This window comes from Odocoileus virginianus, chromosome 27, assembly GCF_023699985.2.
Source record: "Odocoileus virginianus isolate 20LAN1187 ecotype Illinois chromosome 27, Ovbor_1.2, whole genome shotgun sequence".
In the NCBI taxonomy this organism is placed as follows: domain Eukaryota; kingdom Metazoa; phylum Chordata; class Mammalia; order Artiodactyla; family Cervidae; genus Odocoileus; species Odocoileus virginianus.
In genome coordinates, this window is record NC_069700.1 from 10,852,251 (window position 1) to 10,876,084 (window position 23,834).

Here is a 23,834-nt window from a genome sequence, read left to right on the forward strand (position 1 = left end):
TTGCCCAGACCCTTGCTATTCAAAGCGTAGTCCATGGACCAGCTGCATGGGCATCACCTGGAAGCTTGTTAGAAATGCAGACTCTCATGCCCCACCCCGCCCAGCCCTGTGTGTTGGGTTTGCCTGACAGTGTAGCACTCTTCCTCTGTATCACTCTCATGGATATTTAGTTAGCATGAGTCATTATCTGTGGATTTGATTAACCTCAAGATACCAGCGAGTAGTTTGCTGAGCCCATCAGGCTGAGGGCTGACCCCGGGCAGAGCTGAATTCACCAAGGGAGTGGCACTGAATGGGTGGCCAATTGGCCTTCTTCAGGTGAAGACCTCCCTTTGTGTTATGCACTGCCTTTGAATTTCAGCACCGACACCTGCTACCCGTTGCCTCAGATAACTGTATGGTGTATACACTGCAATGAGCTTGCCTCCTTTCCCTCTCGTGAGCATATTTCTCCCATCCACTTGGACTGCAACAGTTTCTGAGAGTCTTTGCAGTAGTGAAGAAGGGAGCCTTACCTGTAGGGCACATGTGTCAGTAGATTATCATCATCATTTTAAAATGAACCGAAGTTAACCCTTTATTCTGACTTCCTTAGTTTCTACCCTATGCCCTCTTTTTCTGCTCCAAGATCTCATGGACGAAACTACATACAATTTACTTGTCATCGTTTCTTGGGCTCCTCTTGGCTGTGTTTCTCAGACGTTCCTTGCTTTTGAGGAGTATTGTCAGATAGAGGCTAAACATATCTGATCATACACACTTAATCCCTCAACTGGGATTTAGGATTTCTCTGATGCTCTTCTTAGCGATGAGGCTGGGGTTGTGGGTTTTCAGGAGGATGACCACAGAAATAAAGTGTCATTGTGTCAAGGGTACACACTGTCAATATGACTTGAAACCACTGTTGATGTTCGCTTTGATCACCTGACTGAGTTGGTGTTTGTCAGATTTATTCACTTTCTTTTTGCCCAGAGCACCGTGAGGCATGTTGAATCATTGTTCTCTCACCAGGGATCGGGCCTGTGCCCCCTGCACTGGAAGCTTGGAGTCTTAACCTTTGGAAGTCCCAGCAGTGATTTCTTGACATCCCACGTGTCTAACATTCTACTAATCCTCTAGTCCTGCCAATTCTGTGTCTTATGTAATGTAAGAAATGCTTACTTTTCTCCAGGCTCCTTGCTACTACCACCAGCATCATTTCTCACCTGGGCTACTGAAACATATTCTTACCGAGAAGCACCTGCATTAAATTTTGCTCCTGTTCAGTCTATTTCTATGCTGCAGCCAGGGTGATAGTAAAAAAATAAATTTCTGCTAATGTCAAGTTGCTTTAAAAAGCTTCCCATGGTCTTTTAGTTTAACTCTTAAACTTACAGATTTCTTTTCCATTGTCTGGTCTACCTCTTCAATCTAATCTCAGAGGAATCTTTTTCACCTTTTTTATAATCCAGCCCTATTGAATTCTGTAATTCCTTCAAATACACCATGCTTTCCCTTCACCATGAAGGAATCTATGGTAGATTAAAAAGAATTTTAAAATTAAACCATACTTAGATTCTCTTCTTATGTGCTCAGTAGCTTCAGTCATGTCTGACTTTTTGTGACTCCATGGACCATAGCCCACCAGGCTCCTCTGTCCATGGAAATTTCCAGGCAAGAATACTGGAGTGGGTTGCTATGCCCTTCTCCAGGAGATCTTCCCGACCCAGGGATCAAACCTATATCTCCTGCATTGCAGATGGATTCTTTACCTGCTGAGCGATCAGGGAGGCTCTACTTTTTGGGCTTCCTAGATGGTGCGGTGGTAAAGAATCCACCTGCCAATGCAGAAGATGCAAAAGATGTGGGTTTAATCCCTGGGTTAGGAAGATCCTGTGGAGAAGGAAATGGCAACCCACTCCAGTATTCTTGCCTGGAAATTCCCATGGACAGAGGAGCCTGGTGGGCTACAGTCCATGGGGTCACAGAGTTGGATACGACCAAGCAGCTGAGCACACAAACCATACTTTGCATATACTAGAGTAACTCAGTAAAGAAACCTGGGTTGACAGGAATTCCTGGTGGTCCAGTGTTTAGGACAGGACAGAGGGCTCAGGTTTGGTCCCTGGTTGGGGAACTAAGATCCGCATGCTGCTTGGTGGGCCAAAAATAGAAAAGATACTTGGGTTGGATTGAGTTATTGTGTCAAGTAAAGAATTTAAGAAAAGTATCTTTCTGTGTCTGTAATTCTGATTTTTTTATATAACCCTCCTATCTCCATATCCATGGCCATACCGCTACTGCCATGGTGACTGCTGCTCCAATGCATTCCACTAGAAGTTCTCATTTAGTCTGTGCTGTCCACAGGCTCTATGTATGTTTTTCTGATTTTCGCAAAAACTGTGCCTGACGGTTATCTGAGACCGAGCCTCAGAGAGGCTAGGAAACTTCCTCTAGATGAGACACCTAATATTCAGTGGAGCTAAGATTTGAATTCAGCATGGACAGATTCAAAAGTCTGTTTTTTTTCATGGTGTGATGATTTACTTTATGGTAAGGTGGTTTAACCAAGGTGTTTCTGATTTCAAATAACTGAAATAAATTTGGGCTAGCCTTAACAGAAAGGGAATTTTTTTTTTTTTTTTTTAATAAGGACAAGGCATGTCTTAAGGAACTCAAAAGATAGGAATGCAGCTAGCTTCTGGAAGAAACTGGATCTAAGAACTGGAAAATCATCATTTTCTTTCTCTGGCTCTTTTCTTACCTCCTCTCTTGCACACCTGCTTTATTGTTTCCTTTCTAGTTTGTTCTGTTGTTCATATACATGATGGAATATGGCTATCATACAGTTTCAGCCAAGCAGAGATGTCTGTCCCTAAATCCACATGCCACATTCTTGATAGAGAAAATCTGATTGGCTCTGCTTCAGACATCCATCCATTCTGGGACCAATCAGCTTTTAGCTGAAGGAGGCAGAATTACATCATCCAAACATGGCTGCCATGGGGTTTGGAGACACCGTCTCCTTTGCTGGTAGGAATGTCTGACTCTGGTCTTTTCTCACTCACACCATTTGACTACAACTGATTCTGGGTACTCTAATTGCTACAGGGAGAAGTCTAAGAGTTCCCCTTCAGCTTCGGCCCATGATTATAGCTCTTCGAAGAGAAATTAGGAGTAGAGTAGGCTCGGCCAGTATATTGTCGTATCAGTGATCATCATCCTGTTTTGAGGTACACCATCATCGTCCCCTCAATCTTGTTCTTTACAGCTCAATTGGCTGTACACAGACAGATGCACACACACACACACTCACACACACTCACACACACACACACTCACACACACTCACACACACTCACACTCACACACACACACTCACACACACACACACACTCTCACGCTGGAGTATGTTCACAATTTCTGCTCAGAAGAAACTACATGCCTCCTTGGAACTCAATTTCTGCTTTAAGCTGCAGGGGCAACAATGACACTGACTCTTTGCCAGTGTAAAGTGAATAAAACTATCTTCCAACCTATTGTCTTTACTGTCTCTTTATGATAATGCTGAGTGTCCTTTCCTCTGTAGTCACTTCTTATCAAGAAGTGAGTTCCATTTCTCTTGCTGAGCACCATGAGAAGAATAAATTCACCTGGGACTCTTAGGGCACCACTGGTCACCGACTCCGTTCTCATTTGGAGCAGCTTCTAAGGAAAGAGGTCAAACCTCAGCACCCAGTTATGCACCTGTATATGTTCTATATATTCTTCTGTAGCTGTAAAGAACAACTCAGGGGGGAAACATTTATTGTTACATTTTTTTTTTTTTGTAGGTGGCCTAAACTTATGAATATTAAGTGTTCCAGAACTTTCTTTGCAGATCAGTGGTTTAGAATTTGGAACTCACTTTATTATGGAAACAATATTGCACTTGCTAGTTTAGGCCTCTAGCCAAACTATAAATGATCATTTGGTCTACAACACAGCTGAAATGGTTTCCTTGCCTTTCAAGTGAGAGTCTGGCCTCTTCTGTGTCTAAAGCTCTGAAATCACTAGCTCCTGAATACCAGTCCCCCTGCATTTCTCTAGTTTGATTCTCTGTGGACCTCCCTTTTTTTTTTTCTCACTCTAAAGAAGGAAGGGAGAAACTAAGGAGGTGTACAGGTGAACAGTAGGTGTGGGCTCTAGGTATTGAAGGATGCCAGGGGTACTAGATGGCACAAAAGAAAGGGGAGGGTGGAAATTAGTGAGTTTGGTGTCCTTTTTGACTCTCATAAGAAAGAATGGAAAGTAGGGGGTGGTGGTGGAGGAGTAGAAGGAGAAGGATAACTGCAACATTTGATAAATAGGTATTGTCATTGGTCAGTGCCTGTGTGTAAAATATTAACTATTTTTTGTCGTATGCAGTTGAGTTGTCCTTTGCCTTCAATTAGCCTGCAGTAAGTTAATAACGAATTTTACGGTATTCTCCATTGGTTAGCTGAATTCCTGAACCCCTCCTCCCTGGAATGAAGCAATGTGATTGCACAGAAGTCCAGCCAGGTAGCAGAAGGCATGTGCTGGCCTCTAATGGCACAGCCGTGTTAGGTCACCCCTGTGTCTTCATGGCGTTCCTGCATACATGCCTTTAACAGATGATTTCATTCTCTTTTTTGGCCTGGACCCAGACAGCTTTACATTCTCAGCAAAACAGATGGACAACAAGGGTGAAACAGGATCTTGTACTAAAATAGTCTTTTGAGTCATCCTCTTTGACGGTTCACTCTTCCAGGAAACTTGCCCCTTCCTTCTTGCAGAACGCTACTGCTGAGAAGTAATGCACTCAGTTTCTGAACTTTCTTTGCAGTGTACGTTTTCTATTTTTCTTCTTGGTCGAGATGGAGCTTTTGCTAAACTAGAAGTATTGTCTAATTTGCTTTGGCATAACACCTGGATTTTTGCCCGAGGTAAAGATTTAAAAGTAGAATTAAACATTTTATGTCAACCTTCCATTTTTGTCCTCTTTCCAAAAAAGATTCCAATTTGAGAACAAGGGGAGCTTGATTTCACATACACGTTTATTTTGGGAAGCAAGGGTGCTCCAGCGAAGATCACTTGATGAGGTTATAGGTTCTAGTCCATATTGTGACAGTGACTACTTCTTGGACCCCAGGAGAGTCCACTCATTTTTCATTGCTCAGTTTTCTCATCTGTAAAAGGGGCATGATACCATTTCAGCTGAAAGGTGGTTGTGTGTATTCAATGAGAGGATATTTGTGAAGGCACTCAGATGAAGTCACATTGCTATAGTAACCTAGGTTTTGACTAGTTCTTAGAGGTTAGAACTATCTTCCTCTATAATGAAATAGTTTATAATATTTTGTAGCAAGAATTCATTTGTTTAAAGATTTATTTGTTCTAAACCTAGGATATTGTGCTCAATGCCTTTTATTCAGTCCTTGCGGAAAAGAGGAAGTAATGTACACGCCATTGTCATTTCATCTTCTGTTTGAGTTTCTGTTCGTTCATTCATTCATTCATTCTGAGATATAATTGACATATCACATATTGGTTGCAGGTGGACAACATGATAATTTAAAATTTTTTTAATTGGAGTATAGTTGACCATTTGGTCTTTCTTGAATGCAGTGTGAAATCAAGGATAGCACGATTCAGGGCATGATGTGGCTCACAACGTCTCTGCTTCTTTGGGGTATTTATTGCTACTATATTTTCTGATAATAATCAGGCATAAGCTGATGTCAAAGGAACATTTGGAGCCACCTGAGCTATTAAACTGAAACAGTCAGCATGCCACCCAAGTCTACTGTGTTCTTTTGAGGATGATGGTATCTGATTTCTGCTTCCTCATTTCCATTTTGGTAGCTAGAGGTAAGTACTGCAGGGGCTATGCTGTCTAAGATCGTATAGTAGTATGTATAAAAACTGCAGGTTATAAAGGTTGGGAGTTTTTTTTTTAGAACTTAAAAAAACTTAGACCAGTCATTACACTGGTCACTCTGAAAAGTTTTGCCTCTGTTGGTCAAAGATTATACAGTTTTTTGGATTGATGCTTCTCCAAACCGAGGAGTGTGTGCATGCATTAGGTCATGGAAAGAAAAAAGATTCTTGACAAGGGCCCCCTAATCCCAGTAGAATGGTCTAGGAGCCTTGCACCCATGTTTTTACCATTTGTCTTGTCTCATTCTCATCCTGACAAGGAAAGGTGAGTGAGTCTCCTCTGCTTACCCCATTTCTCTGTTTGCTACGTTAATGTCTCACATGATGGAACGGTTTCTTTATTCATTAATGCCTATCAGAGCAGTTATATACACCCTTTGGTTGACATATGAACACTACTATGTACAGAACAGATAACTAATGAGAACTTACTGTATAGCACAGGGAATTCTATTCAATGATCTGTGATCTGTGATGACCTGGATGAGAAGGAAATATAAAAAAGAGTTGATATATGTATATATACAGGGGATGTAGCTCAGTGCTAGAGCGCATGCTTTGCATGTATGAGGTCCCAGGTTCAATCCTTGGCATCTCCACATTGTTCCGTTTTGGCTTCTCTGGTGCCTCAGAGAGTAAAAAATCTGCCTGCAGTGCAGGAGACCTGGGTTCGATCCCTGGGTTGGAAAGATCCCCTGGAGAAGGGAATGGCAACCCACTCCAGTATTCTTGCCTGGAGACGCCCATGGACAGAGGAGCCTGGTGGGCTACAGTTCATGGGGTCGCAAAGAGTCAGACATGACTGAAGTGACTTAGCACGCACACATATAACTGATCCACTTTGCTGTACAATTGAAACTCACACAACATCGTAAAGCAACTGTACTCTAATTAAATACTTTTGTTTTTAGATAAAAATTTGAAAGTTTTAACATATCACTAATAAGCCCTTTTGAGTTTAAGAAAGCCCTGGATATTAACAACAATTAGGAGTAAAATTAGGGTTGACTTTCTATGACTATCTTTTGCTTTTATAATAGCTTGAACAAGTTTTGTAAGCAAGTCATTTTCGGTTTATTAATCAAATGCCTCTGCTGGAGCAATTTTCTGCCATCAACAAAGCATATCTGTTGTCCATCTTTCTACATGTGCTTACGGTGTCTTTTCCCCAGCCTCCGCCCTGCTGGATTCTCACACTTCTACCCACTCGGTTCCTCCTCGGCTGCAGGGTGGGGCTCACAAGCTGCCTTCCTGGATCTGCCTGGCACTGCTCTCACCCGCATAGGTGTCTGTCTTATCTTACACCACCTGAAGGCTTATTTACCTTTGTAGCCCCAGCACTTAATAAAGAACTTGGTCAATAATAGGAGATTAATAAATTTACTGAATAAAAGAATGAGTGTTATAATAGGGTAAGATCCTTGTACTAACAGAGGAAGACCAGAGGAGGCCATCTATCCCAATGGGGAAGAAGGTAGATAGAGGGAGGGGGGTCCCAGAAAAGGTATATGTTTTGGTAAATGAGGAGTTCTTCATCAGGTGAAAGAGGTGGGGAAGAATTGCCTGGGCTTGGGAAATTCCGTGTGCCTGAAAATAGCGTAGCATGGCTGGAATTTAGATGCAAAGTGAAATGGGCAGAAGATGAATCTAAAAGGGTAGGTAGGTTGCATGTTGCTTTGAACTTTGTGCCAATTTAAATTGTTTAGGTTATTAACCAGAATTACCTCTGTGATCCACTGGGTCAATCGGTTAATACCAGCTGGGATTAGATCTCATGAGGTCATTTGATTAGATGACTTATTATTTAATTAAGTTTTGCGTAACAATTATTTGAAGATAAATGGATAGGCATATTGGTCCATGTTTAAGACAAAAGTTTGTTGAAATCACACACTGATATCTTAGAAGTTTTAAGGGACCCTTCTCAACTTAGAGGTAAAAATATTGGAGTCTTCAACTCTAAATGGACTATGTCATGAGAGAATTTTATAGCTGAATTTATGTTTTAATGAGTCTTTCCTGTATATTCATTACCAATCATTTAAAAATGCAGGTACATAAGATTATTTTCTGCAATAAGATTATTTTCTATAGTGATGACTTTTGTGAAGGTTCAAAGAGATAATGTATGCAAAATGCTTAGTACTAAGTACCTTGCCTGGTACACAGTAGATGCTCAATAATATAATCTATTCCTTAAACACACCAGGCCTGAGGGAGTTTTCACTTTACCTTTATGAACTTTCAGGAGAAACTTTTAATGCAACAGCCTGCCTGCAAGTGTATCTTTGCTGAAATATCAGCTGGTTCTTTTGTAAAAGTTTGGAATTTCCTTGGTGTTTTTAAACAAGATTTCCTCTCTTAAATGTGCTCATTGTTTGTGTCTTAGATTGCCAAGATTTGATTTGAGTACAGAGTCTTCAAAGCATTGGTGGGACTAAATATTTTAGCAGATGCTTGCATTCGAAATACTTCTAACCCCTTTCATGTCTAGGTTTCAGTGAATCACACCGAGGCACTCTTGACGTGCAAGACAAATGTGTTTCTCTTGGATTTGACGGACAGAGGGTTTGCCTGATGCTTGTGAATGTTTACTAATGCAGAGGAGAAATTGAGATGCCAGGTTGGAAAATAAAAACTTGAATGAGGTGCTTGCTGGGCACTATTCAGAAGTATTGTATGTCTTTGGGGTTTTTTTGTTTGTTTGTTTTTGATTAAATTCCAAGCTGGTACAATCCATCTGCCTGTTAACAATAATTAATTGCCTTGTTTTCTGCTTAGAGATGTAACAGTTCCAGATTTGCAAGTGAGAATTCTTTTGCAACACAAGCTATTGTTACTTCTGGGGGTTAGATTTTCGGTGAGCAGGGCAGGTTACCTAGTCATCACCAAATAAGTCCTCTTTAAGGGAGCATTTCTTTGGAGACGTGCAATTTTCCAAACCCCAATGACTAGAAATGGAATTATTAAATAGGCCCAAAACAAAGTAAAACTATAAGAAATATCAAAAGTAGAATTTAAGACCACACTCCTTAATCATTAGCCAATTAAATTAGAAATTAATAATAAAAATATGATGCCCCCCAATCCACAGGGAAACGAAGAAACTCTCCCAAATAGACCTTTGATAAAAGAATAAAGAGAAAGCAAGAAAAAATTGCCCATATCCAAATTTTTAGGGCATAGCATATACCCAAAACTTCACTCAAAGGAAAACTTATTAAAGAACTGATAGAGTTTTAAAAGTTGGAATTAATGGAATGAAGAAAAAATTAGAGAAACAGGCTAAATAAGATTTAAAAAACTGGAAAAAATATACACAGTTAGGAATGAGTAAACAGACACGACCACATAAAGCAGGAAGTTGGAGAAATTGTAAGAATTATACATGAAGATTACACACAAAACTCTATAGAAACAAATTGAAAATATTGAAGAAATGGACATTTTTATAAGTAAGATAAATGTTGAGATCAATGTTGACTCATGTAGAAATTTTAAACAGATAATCACTATAGAATTTCCAGTTTGTGCTGGTTTTGTTTCCCATTTGGCATTGGTTCTGGACTTTAAGGAAATATTATTTTTAAATGCACTCAAATAAGATGAGAGGATGAGATGGTTCGATAGCATCACCGACTCAATGGACATGAATTGGAACAAACTCCAGGAGATAGAGGACAGAAAAGCCTGATGTTTTTCAGTCCATGGGGTTTCAAAGAGTTGGACATGACTTAGCGACTGAACGACAACGAAATAAAATGAGGTAGAAGTCTTCCACCTTATAACTTCAGGATTTACTATGGTCTCCTCGTGTAGCATGTGAGATGTATGTGTTGAAAAAAGTGTTTGCACTTTAACACATGTTTAAATGTGAAAGATGGTACATGTAACCCTGTCTTCCCCACCAATTCTCTCCAAATCTAAGTTAACTTATGCCTCCCTCTGAAGAACAGTGTTCAAAGCACTCACCGAGAAAATGAAATACATTCCAGCGTGGGTGGCTGAGAACAACTTACTCAGTCCAGTCTTCAGGGAGTGGGAGGATAACTTGGTGTGGCTCACCCTGTTGCCTCCTTAGTAGACCACCTGTGCCAAGACACCCCCCCTGTGGCCTATGAAAATCATGAAGCTGCCAGGCTGACCACTGGTGAGGTGGGTGGCAAGTCTAGAAAGCCTGACTGCTCCTGATAGAGTAGTTTGGTCACTTTTGTAGGGCGCAAATCTATAGCTATTTATTTTATTGTTGAAAACTTTAACATTTATTGTGGGATAATCCCCTTTGGCAGAAACTGAGCTAAAGGAATGCAAAGTTTAATGAAAAATTAGGTAGTAAATTTGTTTATTGTTTTCAATTTATTATTACTTATGAACTTTAAATTTTATATTGGAGTATAGCCGATTAATAATGTTGTGATAGTTTCAGGTGCGTAGCAAAGCAACTCAGTCATACATATGCACGTATCCATTCTCCCCCAGATTCCCCGCCCATCCAGGCTGCCATATAACTTTGAGCAGAGTTCCCTGTGCTATACAGTAGGTTCTTGTTGGTTATCCATTGTAAATATAGCAGTGTGTACATATCTGTCCCAAAGTTCCTAATATCCTTTCCCCTGCTCCTTTGCCCCAGTAACCATAAGTTTGTTCTCTAAATCTGTGAGTCTATTTCTCCTTTGTAAATAGGAGATTTATATCATACAAAATTCATTTGTATGACATTTTTAGATTCCACCACATATAAATGATTTCATATGATATTTGTCTTTGTCTGTCTGACTGACTTTAGTATGGTAATCTCTAGGTCCATCCATGTTGGCTGCAAATGGCATGATTTCATTCTTTTTTATGATTGAGTAATATTCCACTGTATACATGTACCACATCCTCTTTATCCATTCGTCTGTCCATGAACATTTAGGCTGCTTCTGTGTCTTCGCTATTGTAAATAGTGTTGCAGTAAGGGGTATATATATATCTTTTTGAATTGTGATTATCTCTGGATATATGCCTAGGAGTGGATTGCTGGATGATACCGTAGTTCTGTTTTTAGTTTTTAAGGTACTTCCATACTATTCTCCATAGTGGTTGTACCAGTTTACATTCCTACTAACAGTGTAGGAGGGTTCCCTTTTCTCCACACCCTCTCCAGCATTTACTGTTTGTATACTTTCTGATGATGGTCATTCTAGTCAGGTTTTTCTTATTGTGGCCCAGCTGATTTTGAGATGCTTTTGTATGTATGAAATAGAACCAAAATGACATGTCTCCAACTTTTCAAAAACTTTTGTTATCAAGGCAGACACAACTGGGTTGTCATTTCTGGGTCATATTTTGACTTTCCATGTATCAATAGTTTGACCACCATGTCACCCTGAACGAATTTCTGGCATAGTTTTTTTTTTTTTTTTTCATATTTTTAAATCTAGGCATATACCCTGAGGAAACCAAAATTGAAAAAGACATGTATCCCATTGTTCATTGCAGCACTATTTACAATAGCTGGAACATGGAAGCAACCTAGATGTCCATCGACAGATGAATGAATAAAGAAGTTGTGATACATATACACAATGGAATGTTACCCAGCCATAAAAAGGAACACCTTTGAGTCAGTTCTGATGAGGTGGATGAACCTAGAACCTATTATACAGAGTGAAGTGAGTCAGAAAGAGAAAGATAAATATCGTGTTCTAATACATATATACAGGATCTAGAAAAATGGTACTGAAGAATTTATTTACAGGGCCACAGTGGAGAAACAGACAGAGGATAGACTATGGACATGGGGAGAAGAGAGGAGAGGGTGAAATGTATAGAAAGAGTAATGTGAAAACTTATATTACTATATGTAAAATCGGTAGCCAACGGGACTTTGCTGTATGGTTCAGGAAACACAAACGGGGCTCTTTATCAATCTAGAGGGGTGGGATGGGGAGGGAGTATGGGAGGGAGGTTCAAAAGAGAGGGGATATATGTATACCTATGGCTGATTCATGTTGAGGTTTGACAGAAAACAACAAAATTCTGTAAAGCAATTATCCTTCAATAAAAAATAAATTAGGGAAAAAAAGCTTTACTGCAGCATGTAATCAGGATGTTAAGACTAAGGTGGGTATTACTAACAGTAAAGTAGGTGAGAAGAGTAATTTCAGTAGTATCAGAATGAATCTAATTTTTCTTTAATGAATTTTCTAAAAGGAAAATCCATTTGTTGATTTCCTTATTATGTAGGACTAGAGTGTGTGTTTTATGTGTGTGTGTGTGTATATGTATATATATAATGTTACATATTACACATTATATAATATGTTTTATACAAGTATCTTATACCTATCTAGTAATCTAATATATATATTTCTATATTTGTTTTTTTGGCTAAGTATGCTTTAGATTTATTTTGGTCTTGCTTTTACATGACTTTAGGTATGTTACAAGTTAATACAATTCCTACAGTTTGGATTACTTACCATTAATGTCAAGATTTTGTTTGCCTGGGTCACAAAGAGTCAGACATGACCTAGCAACCGAACAACAACAACAACATAGGAAAGTCTGTAATTCAGATTAGGAAATTCTCTATTGTGGTGAAGGTCAGTATGACTGCAAACTCTGGTGAACAATTTATAGTATTATGTTTATCATTGCTCAGAAAGATAAGAAGTATTTTTGTAGATTGCAGTGACTGGATTTTACTTCTCAGTCTGAGATATCACATGTTACATCTACTTTTGTAGTCTAAAAGAAGCAGTTCCTTCTTAGGTTTGGATGAGGAGTCTTCTTTTACCTACCTTATAAATACTGGTGTTTCTGGGGGTTCTCTTTATTGAATTTTTTCTTTTTTTCTCTCCTTTCTCCTTCCTTCTAAGATTAATAACACTTAACAACACAGAGTGAGTTCCTGTTGTGTATCAGGGCAGGGCCATGCTGTACAGATGAGCAGGTTAGGGTTAGGGTACCGCACAGTTCCAGGAAGTGACATTCACTACCCCACCTTCAAGACTCATACAATGCCATCAGACCCTGTGCTAGCTACTTTACAAACCTCTCACTGAGCCTCACCACAACCTGTGAGACGAGTATCATCATTCCTCTCTTATGCATGAACAAACTGAGTTTTGAATATGTTAAATAACTCGTTTGAGGGCTTCCCTCATAGCTCAGTTGGTAAAGAATACACGTGCAATGCGGGAGGCCCCGGTTCGATTCCTGGGTCAGGAAGATCTGCTGGAGAAGGGATGGGCTCCCCACTCCAGCATTCTTGGGCTTTCCTTGTGGCTCAGCTGGTAAAGAATCTGCCCGCAGTGCAGAGACCTAGGTTGGGAAGATCCCCTGGAGAAGAGAAAGGCTATCCACTCCAGCATTCTGGCCGGGAGAATTCCATGGACTGTATAGCCCATGGGGTCACAAAGAGTTGGACACAACAGAGTTTTGAATATGTTAAATAGCTTGTTTAAGGTTACGTAATAATGAGTGGGCGATAGGTTGTGTATGTGTGGAAATTCCCTCTGTCGCTCTGCAGCGTGCTGCCTTTTGTGGGTGATCTCAGCTCTTGTTAATCTCATCTGTGGTCACCACCTAAATGATGGTCTTTCCTGAAAGACTCTCCACTCCGGATCTCTGTTGACGGCTTACTGGACAAGTCTGCCATATGTCCTAGAGACACCTCGGATTCTACAGGTTTAGAATCATTTTCTTTAATGATGGCTTAAGGAAAGCCACCCTTCATGGCTGCTCCTCCTTTATTCTTACTCTCAGTTTGTGGTACCAGCAGCCTGGGCTCTTCTTTCTCCCTCATCCCCTACATCCGATCAGGTATCAGGTCCCATTCAGTTCTGTTTCTGAGGTCTGCCTCCATTTGTTCTTTCTTCTCCATGCCATTTGCCACTACGTTAGTTCAAGCCCTCACTCTTTTAATTCTGCCCTCATCTGCTCTGTCTGAATTACGAAAAGCATCATCTGAAGTCTGACAGCTCTAAGCATTTCCACTGGCTCGTGCCTCTGACTGGTTCATCTTTTCCCACCTTCTCCACTTGGCTACTTGAAGTGTCAGCTTTAAGTCCTGTTCTCAGGGAAACCTCCCTTGATTCTTTTCATCAACCCCTCTCCTTTAGTTCATTTCTTCTCTGTGCTCCCAAAGCACATTATGTTTAAGTCTCTCACATCACGTCCATACCCACCGTGGTACCCTGATAATTGATTTGCTTGTCTGACTCCTTCTTTGGATTGAAAGCTCTTTGAGGACAGGGCCCGTGTCCAACTTATGTCTATCTTCCTAGCATCCACTGCTTGTCTGGGAGGAGATCAATACATGCTTGAGAAGCTGGGGCACACTGTGGATTCATGAGGCATTTCTGAAAGACTTTTGGTTACTGTAACTTTGTCATATAATTTGGAATCAGGAGATGTGATTTCTCCAGCTTTGTTCTTTCACAAAATTGCTTTGGCTATCTGTGGTCTTTTGTGGTCCCATGCAAATTTTGGGATTGTTTGTCCTATTTCTGTGAAAAAATGCCATTGAAATTTTGATAGGATTGCATTGAATTTGTAGACTGCTTTGGGTAGGATGGACATCCTAACAATATAAATTCTTCCAGTCCATGAGCATGGAATGTCTTTCTACTTATTTTTGTCTTCTTCAATTTCTTTTATCACTGTCTTGTGGTTTCAGTATATAGACCTTTCACCTCCTTGGTTACATTTGTTCTTAGATATTTTATACCAGATCTGAAAGAGTTATTTACATAATACTATAGTGTTCCACATGTTCATTTAGTCCTATTGAAAGTTGAATGCAGATTTTATAAACTTGAAAATAATCAATGCTGATATTATTTAATTACACAATATATTTTTTCTTCCCTTCTGCCACTTGCAGGGGCAGATAGCATGATTATTGCTTAACCTATGTTTTCATTCATATTAGCAGCAGCTTCTTCCCTTATCCTGTTGACAAGAGATTATAGCTTAGTTGCATGGTAACTGAAAAAGTGGACTCTGTATTGAACTTTGGTTTAAGGCACCAAAGTTTTGTACTGGCATTAATGAATAAAGTGACCTCTTAAAAGGTGCTTTGTTTATCTTTCCTGATTCCTGTCCATCAATAATGTTCACTACACTAAGAAAATACCATGAGATTATTTCAGAACCTATGATAGGCAGATCTGAAAGAGTTTTGATTACTATAACTTTGTAATATAGTTTGAAATCAGGAGATGTGGTTTCCTCCAGCGTAGTTCTTTTACAAAATTATCTGGGGTCTGCTAAAGCATTTACAGTGGTAAATGCTAAATTTGAAGTTAGACACCTGTGGGGCAGTTTTCATTAACAAATACCTTTTTCATCTAAACACAGATTTAGGTCTCATTCCAGCTCTGCCCATACCTGGTTGAAGTTGACCACTTAAATCTCCCTGGACATTAGTTTCCTCATCTTTAAAGCTAAATGCCTGGACTAAACTAGCTAGAAGGACTTTTCAAAGCTCAAATATCCTTCAATTGTATTTTTTGAGACCCTGCTGTATATTCTCTTACCATCTTATGTCCCTTGTCTCCTTCCCTTTCTCCCCCACTAGAAGATTGGTCTTCCTCACAACTGAGCAACTGAGGCACGCGCGCACACACACACACACACACACACACCCCTACATAACAGTACTTGAAAATCATTTCAAAAACTACTGGTCATAACCTTCCATTTAGAACTCTGATAATGGTTTTAAGTGGAGGCCCATGAAAAGAGATGTTTATCAACCTTGAAAACCTGTTTTTATAAAAAAAAACAAAAAACTGCTTTTGTGAAACTAGCTTTTTCAAATGAATTATCCTTTAAATCTAAAGTTTTCTATTACGTACTGTACTGTGCTGGATTGAATAGTATCCCCTAAAAGTCTTATCATTACCTAAGAATGTGACTTTGTTTGAAAAATAGGGTCTTAGTTTGTAATCAAATGAAGATGAGGTCATACTGGATTATGACAGGCCCTGGATCCCATGACTAGCGTCTTTATAAGAAAAAAGTAAGAGAGCCACAAGGGAAAAAGCCATGTGATGGCTCCATGTGATGATGGAGGCATCAGTGAACTGATGCAGCCACAAGCCTAAGGAGACCAAAGACTGCTAGCAACTATCAGAGGCTAGGGGAGAGACAGAGATTTTCCCTCACAGCCACCAGAAGCAACCAACCCTGCTGACACCCTGATTTTGGACTTCTGGGCTCAAGAACTGTAGGAGAATAATGTTCCGTTGTTTTCAGTCACTCAAACAAAAACAAAACTGGCCCTCCTGTCTGCCGGCCATCATACACAGAGATACACTGTGTTCTTCCGCACTTGGCTTTGACCTCAAGGTTTTCTTCAACGTGGAGAGCCCAGAGGCCGTTTGCTTGTGTCCTTTGGCACCGCGCCGACTGCCGATCCTTCACTGGCAGGCTCAGTATTCCTTCCACCAAGGGCTGCGAGTCCCTTCCTTTGAGGAAGCACATTCCTGACGGTGGTTGCAAACGTCGAGTCAGGGTGCCGAGTGAGCGCACACAGGTTCCCCTGTCTGGGCAGGGACATTTCTGAACCGCGACGTTGGACAGAGTCGATGGAGACCCTTGGGGGTGTGGGGAGTGAGTCGGCCGGTTACCTGTTAGAGACATCGCACTAACTGAGGTTGTGGAGTGAAGAAGACCTCATAAGACCTCCGCCACCCCCACCCCCGCAGCTTCAGGATTATATTGTCTTTAGCTGGAGTAGTACCTGTTAGGTTACTAAGCAGGGCCTACGTAATTTGTTGGTAAAGCACTTCCGGCACAATCAGTTTTTTTTTTTTCTCCTTCTAGAAGTGTGCCTGCGTTACAGGAGGTCCACGAAGACTGTCCTGATTTGATTTGCCTGCGTTCTAATTTTATCATTAGATGCTAAAGGACAAATCAGGTACACGGCGTTTTTAGATGAGACGCGCATGGGGACTGGCTCTACAGAAGCAAGTGTTCCTGCAGGGTGGGAAGGCAGGTCTGGGTCGTTAGAAGTAGAAACGAGACTGGGAGGTCTGGGAGGGAGGGGAAAGACAGGTGTCCCGGGAGGACGCGTGCAGGGGAGAAGCAGCGAGTTCTGAAAGCCACTTAGGTGAAGAAGTGTCCCGGTCCGGGCGGAAGGAAGGACGCCAGCGGCTGATGATGCTGGCCTCCCTGCCCCGGCTGTCTGCAGCGGGCGTCCCAGGAGGACAAGAGAGAGGTCTTTGCTAAGCGGAGCGAGCGCAGGAGGGCCGGACTGCTGCGGCGCGCGGGCCGCCAGGTTCGGACAGGGTTAAGACCATCACCTGCAGCTGAAGTGCGACCCAGATGGGAAGTAGGAAGTGCGCGCCTGAGCTTCCTGTATAAATAAACGCACGGCTCCCGTCGCTGCTGCTGCTGCTGCTGCTGCTGGCGGTGCTGCGCCCCGAGCTCTGCGAGGTTCCCCGGGCAGCGCAGCTGCGCCCCGAGGCAGGAGGCGGTTCGAGGGACGCCTCCTCCCTCTCCGGCCCGATCGGTCTGGGAGCCCGAGCCCTGTTGCAATCCTGCAGAGCGCAAAGCTGTCAGCCGCAGAGCAGGGAGGAAGACGGAGGGCATGGAACAGCCGTTCTTCTCCCGGGTGCGACCGGCCCCCGCTGGCGGTGCGCGCGAGGGAGGCTGCTGAGAAGCCCGACGGCGGCCGGGAGGAACGGAGCTCTCCGGCCAGGTAGGCTTAGGCAGCTTTTTAAGTGCTGCAGGCATTGCAAGACAGCGGTGGGGTTGGACTAAGAAAAGAAAAAGGGGTGGGAGACTCACTCTGCTATCTGGGTTGTTTAGCTTTATTTTCTGCCTTTCGTGCTGAAACCATGCAGAATCGGATTCATTCTGAATGCCTGAAACACCTGTGAACTTTACAAAACTAGCTCTCCGTTTACAGGCAAAAAGGAACGAGCTTAATTTATTGTAAAACTAGTCTCTGCAGAATGTATTGTAAAATTCAAGATTAGAGCAGACCTCCCGATGTCTTCAGCTGGAGACCAGAGTTGGCAGAATTTCAGATACTTACCTTCTGCTGTTTGGGAATGCATGGCAGTAGGTTGACCTACCTCCATATGGATAAGATGTTATCTGTGGAATCTTGGTCATACATTCTGCTGATTATTTTGTTGTGTAATTGCTGATAAAACAGGGTGAAATTTTGATCTTCCACTGCTGTTCTCAAGTTGAAGTTAAAATGAAACTGATCCCTCTATCAGTGGAGAAAAGATATCTTTAGTTGATTCCTTCCAGGGTATCTTTTGTTTTTCATACAAGGAGTTTCAGAGATTCTGTTGTAAGTCTACTCTTGAATGTACTTCTCACATTTAGATTTCTCAGAAATGATTTCCCCTTTCTGGCAATATGTTCTCTCTTCATACTTGCACAACAGTCTCACTTTTTTCTTTCTTTCTGTTGCATGTATATCAAAATATTAGCTGAGGCTGGCAGTAAGGCTAGCAGTGTTCGTCTGATTTGGCATTTCTGGAGGTTTATTTGAATGTTGCCAGGTATGAATTAAAGAACAATGTATCTAACATTTCTGAAGCAGCCAATTGCGGGTGTATAGGCCCCAAAGCAAAATAAATGAACCTTGCCATGACTCAGTTTTTAGGGTGCGGATAAAGAGGCAAAAGGAACCCAAGCCAGTCTTCAGTGAGTTGCTGGCTAAAGGATCAGACTGCTGCAGCTTTCACTGAGATGAGCCTCTTGGCCCCCAGTCCCTTTTACATCTAATTCTTCTGTTGGTCCCTCCTTCTCCTTCCTCTGTCCTCCTTTTTCAGCCACAGTCCTTTTCATGGGTAGCAGTCCCTTAGGTATTTCTGAAGATATCTTGAGGAGGAGAGAGAAGGAGGAAGAAAAATATCCATAGCCATCCACAAGGCCACATGGAGAGAATTGTATTAGGAACTCCAAGGCCACATTTTCATAAAACTCCCGCCTTCCTTTTGCATCCCTGTGACTGGGATTTTATTCTTTGTGATGGGCATGAAGTTAGAAAAGTGGGAAAGAAAATAAATTGTTCCAAAAGGAGCCATTGACTAATTGGAACTGTCTTGATGAGTAAACAAATTCAAGGCATGGAAAATGTAAAAAGATGTCCTGTAGTAGAATTGAATTGCTTGGCTTTTTTTAATTTAAAACAAACAGAAAAAAAAAAGTCCCTCAACCAACCCCTCCCCCCCCAAACCAATCACCCCAGATAACTTGCTTCTACAGTACTGTGCTGGACGTGAGGTTTGAGTGTGGTCAAACACTGTCCATTTACCCAGAGTTTTACAAATATTTACAGTCATCTATGCCAAATATCTTTGTGCTGAGCCCCAAAGAACATTCTCAGCATTCAAAAGCCCCATTCTCATGAATGGTTTCAGTTCATTGGCAATTTAAAGGCATCCAGGCTTCCAAACTAGGTCAGCTTAAGAGATGTCTTTTTTTAAACATAATAATTAGTTTTTGGGTCTCCCAGATTATGATCCAGGTTTTCAGAGCCAAACCCTGCAGCAGAGAGGAAAGTATGCTCTATCAGGAAGAAGAAAAGTTTATTTTAGCTGTATAGTAAGGCCATCGAGGTTTCTGGAAGCTGTCTTTTCTCTCCATAATCCAAATACTTTTAATCTGATAAATTTATATTTAAGTTTTCCTTTTTGAAAAGTTGTTTCAGAGTGGCTCAGATGGTAAAGAATCTACCTGCATTGCAGGAGACCCGTGTTCGATCCCTGGGTCAGGAAGATCCCCTGGAGAAGGGAATGGCAACTCATTCTAGTATACTTGCCTAGAGAATTCCATGGATAGAGAAGCCTGGTGGGCTACAGACTATGGGGTCGCAAAGAGTCGGACCCGACTGAGCGACTAACACACTTTCAGGACCTTTTTTAAGGTCACCAGAATGATTCCTCTGTACTGTTTCTACTAGTCTTGGCTTCTGTGTTTCTCCTGGATTGACTTATGATTCTACTTTCTTGTTGAGTGAAGTTCTTAATGTTTGAAGTCTCTAGTTTGAGGTAGAGGTCAGGAGTCCTGCGGAACCCAGATGTTACTGGAGGAGCAAAGTCCAGACAGTTTGGGGCCTAAACCTACTTTGTGCAACTGATTGCTTTGGAGATGGGAACTTGGCCAAGCTGAGCTTGGGGAGTAGGTATCGGTAGCCACCGCTCCTGAGTACTGAGACTCTTTTTCAGGGATGCCTGTCTTGACTTACTGAAGCACCTTTGATACAACAGATTATCAGTATTTTTAAGTTTTTGAGTTGCTGGAAGTGACTACAGATGAGAATCAGGCCCTGAATATATTCTCTCCTCCATGTACATTAGAGAAGTTATCTTCTGTGGTATTGAGGGACTGGAAGCTGAGGACACAAAGATGCATATGATATAGCCTCTGTCTTGAAGGAATTTGCGTAGGCTTGGGAGTTACTTTGGACCAGAATGGTAATTTTTAATTCATGTTGTTTTACCTGAGAGTGAAAAATACTTTGAAGTTTGTCATCTCAATCATGTCTTTTCTTTTTGATGTTTCTCTGATGTCACCTGAGGGTTAAGTAATTTGAAGAGGCATAGGCGCACCTAAGTTAATTTATTTAATTATTTTAATTTTTAATTTGTTTTGTCACTTTTAGGCCTATGTGGGAGGTCTTGTACTAATGTTTTGTTTCTATTGTCATTGGCATTTATTATTTACTTGGTCTATGAGTACTTCTAAATCTGATGCATTGTGCTACAGTAGTTATTAAAAAATGGGAAGCTGTAAAAGAGAGTGAAAGTGGTCAATACTTTTGCAGCATGGAGTGAGAAAATTCTCATCTGTGACTGAATCCCTCCCTGAGATTGAAAGCACAACGATCTAAGTAAAATACACTTCTCTTGTTCATAGCTGGGGATATTTCTGACTGTATGGCTTGTGGTATCAAAGAACATGCTTTGAAAGCTGTGTCTCATTGGTTTCTCATTCCTCTGCAATCATGAGTTTGAGTCTCAGCCCTCCAGTCAACTGGTTCTTTGTTTTTCTTGGGAAGGTAGAACAAGACCATCTCATTTCTTTTTTTGTTGGACTTGTGGCTGAAGTTATAAACCCTGTATATGATTATATGAAACTCTCTGATGACAACCTTCTCAACTAGTTTACTGTTAATAACTGGGGACTATGTTTAATCACCTTGACACCCACATTCCTTGTGTGGAATTCGATTCTTTGTGGGTTGACCTTATTTCCTGCATTTTGTATTTTCCTGCATTTTATTCCTTGAGAAATTGATTTGGCAGAGACATACAAGAATACATACCCCTGCACCTAACTTAGTGTGAGATGGAAGAGTTCTTTCCCCAAACTGGTTTTAAATTTGTATTTATAAAATGTCTCTATAAAACATAATTTTCACAGGAGAGAGTAATATTTATACAACCTTTTATGCATTTGAAGAAACTATTTGGGTTTAGATATTCATTCTTTAGTAACTGTAGTTTCCTGGTAATGTCATGACCCAGGAAATCAGCCCGTCTCTTGCTCCATGGGGCTTTCTGAAATAACATTTCTCCTTGATCTGTTAATTACATCACTGCCTGACCTGCCTGTAAGTGGCATTCCTTCCTGCTTCTGAGCTTTGTTGTTATACCAAGCAGGGGGAAGAAAATTATTCAGCAGGGCTGTGTGAATAATTGTGGGAGGCCAGGGAACCACTGATTAAAAAAGAGGTGGGCAGGGCACAGTGATGGGGTTGGGGAGGGGCCTGTGATGATGAATGTAAAATTACAATGTCAAAAATGTCATTGAGCTGTTATTCTCATTTTCACTCCTACCTTCTTTGAAAGTTTTGTCAGGAAATCTGGGAATGGATTTCCGCCTCTTGGGCCTTACCTTGTAGTGGTGATGAGAACAGAGAAAGAAAGCAAGAAAAGAATAAATGTACTTTTCAGAAGGAGAGGCGTTTTGCAAATGTTAAGACGACCTCCCAGATGTCCTGCACTCCATAAGGTTTAGAGTGAGCGTGTCACAATATCATATACTTTGTTGGTCATGGCCTCATATCTCTTTCCATATAGTTCTCCTATATATCATGCATGTAGCAAAAATGTAAAAATTAGATCTGATTACTGGTAACCGAGGTGATGGAAGTGTTAACTAACCTTATTGTGGTACTCGCTTTGTGAAACATATCTATAGCAAATCATTGGGTTTTATACCTTAAAGTTACACAATTTTTTTCTCAATGATATCTCAATACAGTTAGGAAAAATAGATCTTATTAAGATAATGTACTTCATTCCTTACATAATTTCAGATAGCAAAGAGACTACATAGAAAACAGTTTTTGATCATATTTAGGGTTTCCTTCCTAAGGATGTATCTGTCCTTTTCATCCACAAAAAAAATTGATAGAGATATATTTGTATATCAGTTCCATTTTTAGAAAAAAAACCAGGTCTCCAAGTTAGAGTTATCATCTTACTACCGTCCTGGAACCTGTTGAGATGAAGATGCTAAAACTGAAGAATTGTAAACTGAATATTCTTTCGTTTCTTGGTTTCCCCCGAAGGGTGCTGTGAAACGGTAGGGGAAGAGAACAGAAGTTCCCTTTCCTATTACAGTGATAAACTGTTTTGCAACAATGCCACCACCTCGCAAAGCCCGAGGAGGTTACCTATGGTCTCCAAGAATTAAGCCTTTCTTGGGTTTGTTTACACAGTCGGTCCTTCATACTGGTGGGTCCTGCATTGTGGTTGGCAGAACCTGCAGGTGTGGAGACATGGGCGTGGTGGACCAATGGTACCAGGCCTTTTCATATAATGAAATTTAGTATCCCCTGGCAGATACCCAAATTCTCAGATTCCAGGGGTCCTGGCACCAATCCCCACAGATACCTAGGGATAGCATATTACAGAATAGTCTCGAATCTTTGCTGTTGTTTTCAACTGATGATTAAAGTGTCTTATGTGTAATGTGTGTGGTGCTCAGTCACGGAGCTGTGTCCAGCTCTCTGTAACCCCATGCACTGTAGCCCGCCAGGCTCCTCTGTCCATGGGATTTTCCTGGCAAGAATACTAGAGTGGGTTGCCATTTTCTCCTCCAGGGGATCTTCCTGACACAGGGATTGAATCCACGTCTCCTGCATTGGCAGGCGGATTCTTTACTACTGAGCCACCTGGGAAGCCCTGTTAAAGTATCTTCTATGTGATGTATCTACTTAATGGTCTTCAGCATTATCCTTTTAGAAAGCAGATATAAAATACACTTGAGTAATTACATTTTTGTGATTACTAGTGAGGCTGACTGTCTTCCCATTTATTCTTGCCCTCTCAAGGCATGTATTAGAACTGTTTTTCTGATATTACTGGTTGTGCATGGATTCATCTAGTCCTTTAATGGCCAGAGAGTGGGTCAAAGATGCAAGAAGGGAGGAGAATCACAAGACTGGTTAGTATGGAGATCCACATAAATCCTTGCCCCACTTACCACCAGTATCTATAGCCCTTGCTACTCTACCAGCCTGCTGATCTACCTTCCATTCCCGGCTGTATTTAGGGTAAAACTTCAGCAAATGGCCAATGGCTGATGATAGTCAGCACTTTATTAGATTCAGTCAGTACCATTTGAGTCACTAATAGCTTTTGTTGAGAACATGAACCATCAGTGAGATTAATCATTGCATTGGATAGAAATGCCAAGGTCAACACAATACTAATCTTCAGATCGTGTTGAGCTGGCTGCCTGACGTGTCAGTCTTAGTTGATATCGAGAGGGCTTTCCTAACAAGATAGAAATGGGACCTTTGGATGATTGTTCCTTCCTGCTGGCTGCAGTATTGGCTTCCTCAGAATCTCTCTCCGTGATACAGGTAGCACTTCAGCCCCACCTTCCCCACCACCTCCCCTTCCTGAAAATGCTCCCCTCTGTCAGCTCCCTCTCACTGT

At 41.2% G+C, this 23,834-nt stretch overlaps 1 protein-coding gene and 1 non-coding gene across 4 annotated transcripts in view; both read left to right on the plus strand.

Annotated features, from left to right (window-relative positions):
- The window catches only part of RNF144B (ring finger protein 144B), a 138,683-nt gene that overhangs the window by 48,905 nt on the left and 65,944 nt on the right, over positions 1-23,834 (plus strand). The window contains exons 1-2 of one of the 3 annotated variants that reach the window (XM_070456199.1): positions 3,944-3,990; positions 5,708-5,850. The exons of 1 other annotated variant lie outside the window; for it this stretch is intronic. The gene's annotated coding sequence lies outside the window, so the exon portion shown is untranslated. Of the gene's footprint in view, positions 1-3,943; positions 3,991-5,707; positions 5,851-16,974; positions 17,618-23,834 lie in introns of those variants that run through there. One more of the 3 variants, XM_070456197.1, reaches the window with a different exon arrangement.
- TRNAA-UGC (transfer RNA alanine (anticodon UGC)) lies at positions 6,447-6,518 on the plus strand. Its single transcript has one exon. It is a non-coding gene; the product is annotated as a tRNA-Ala (tRNA).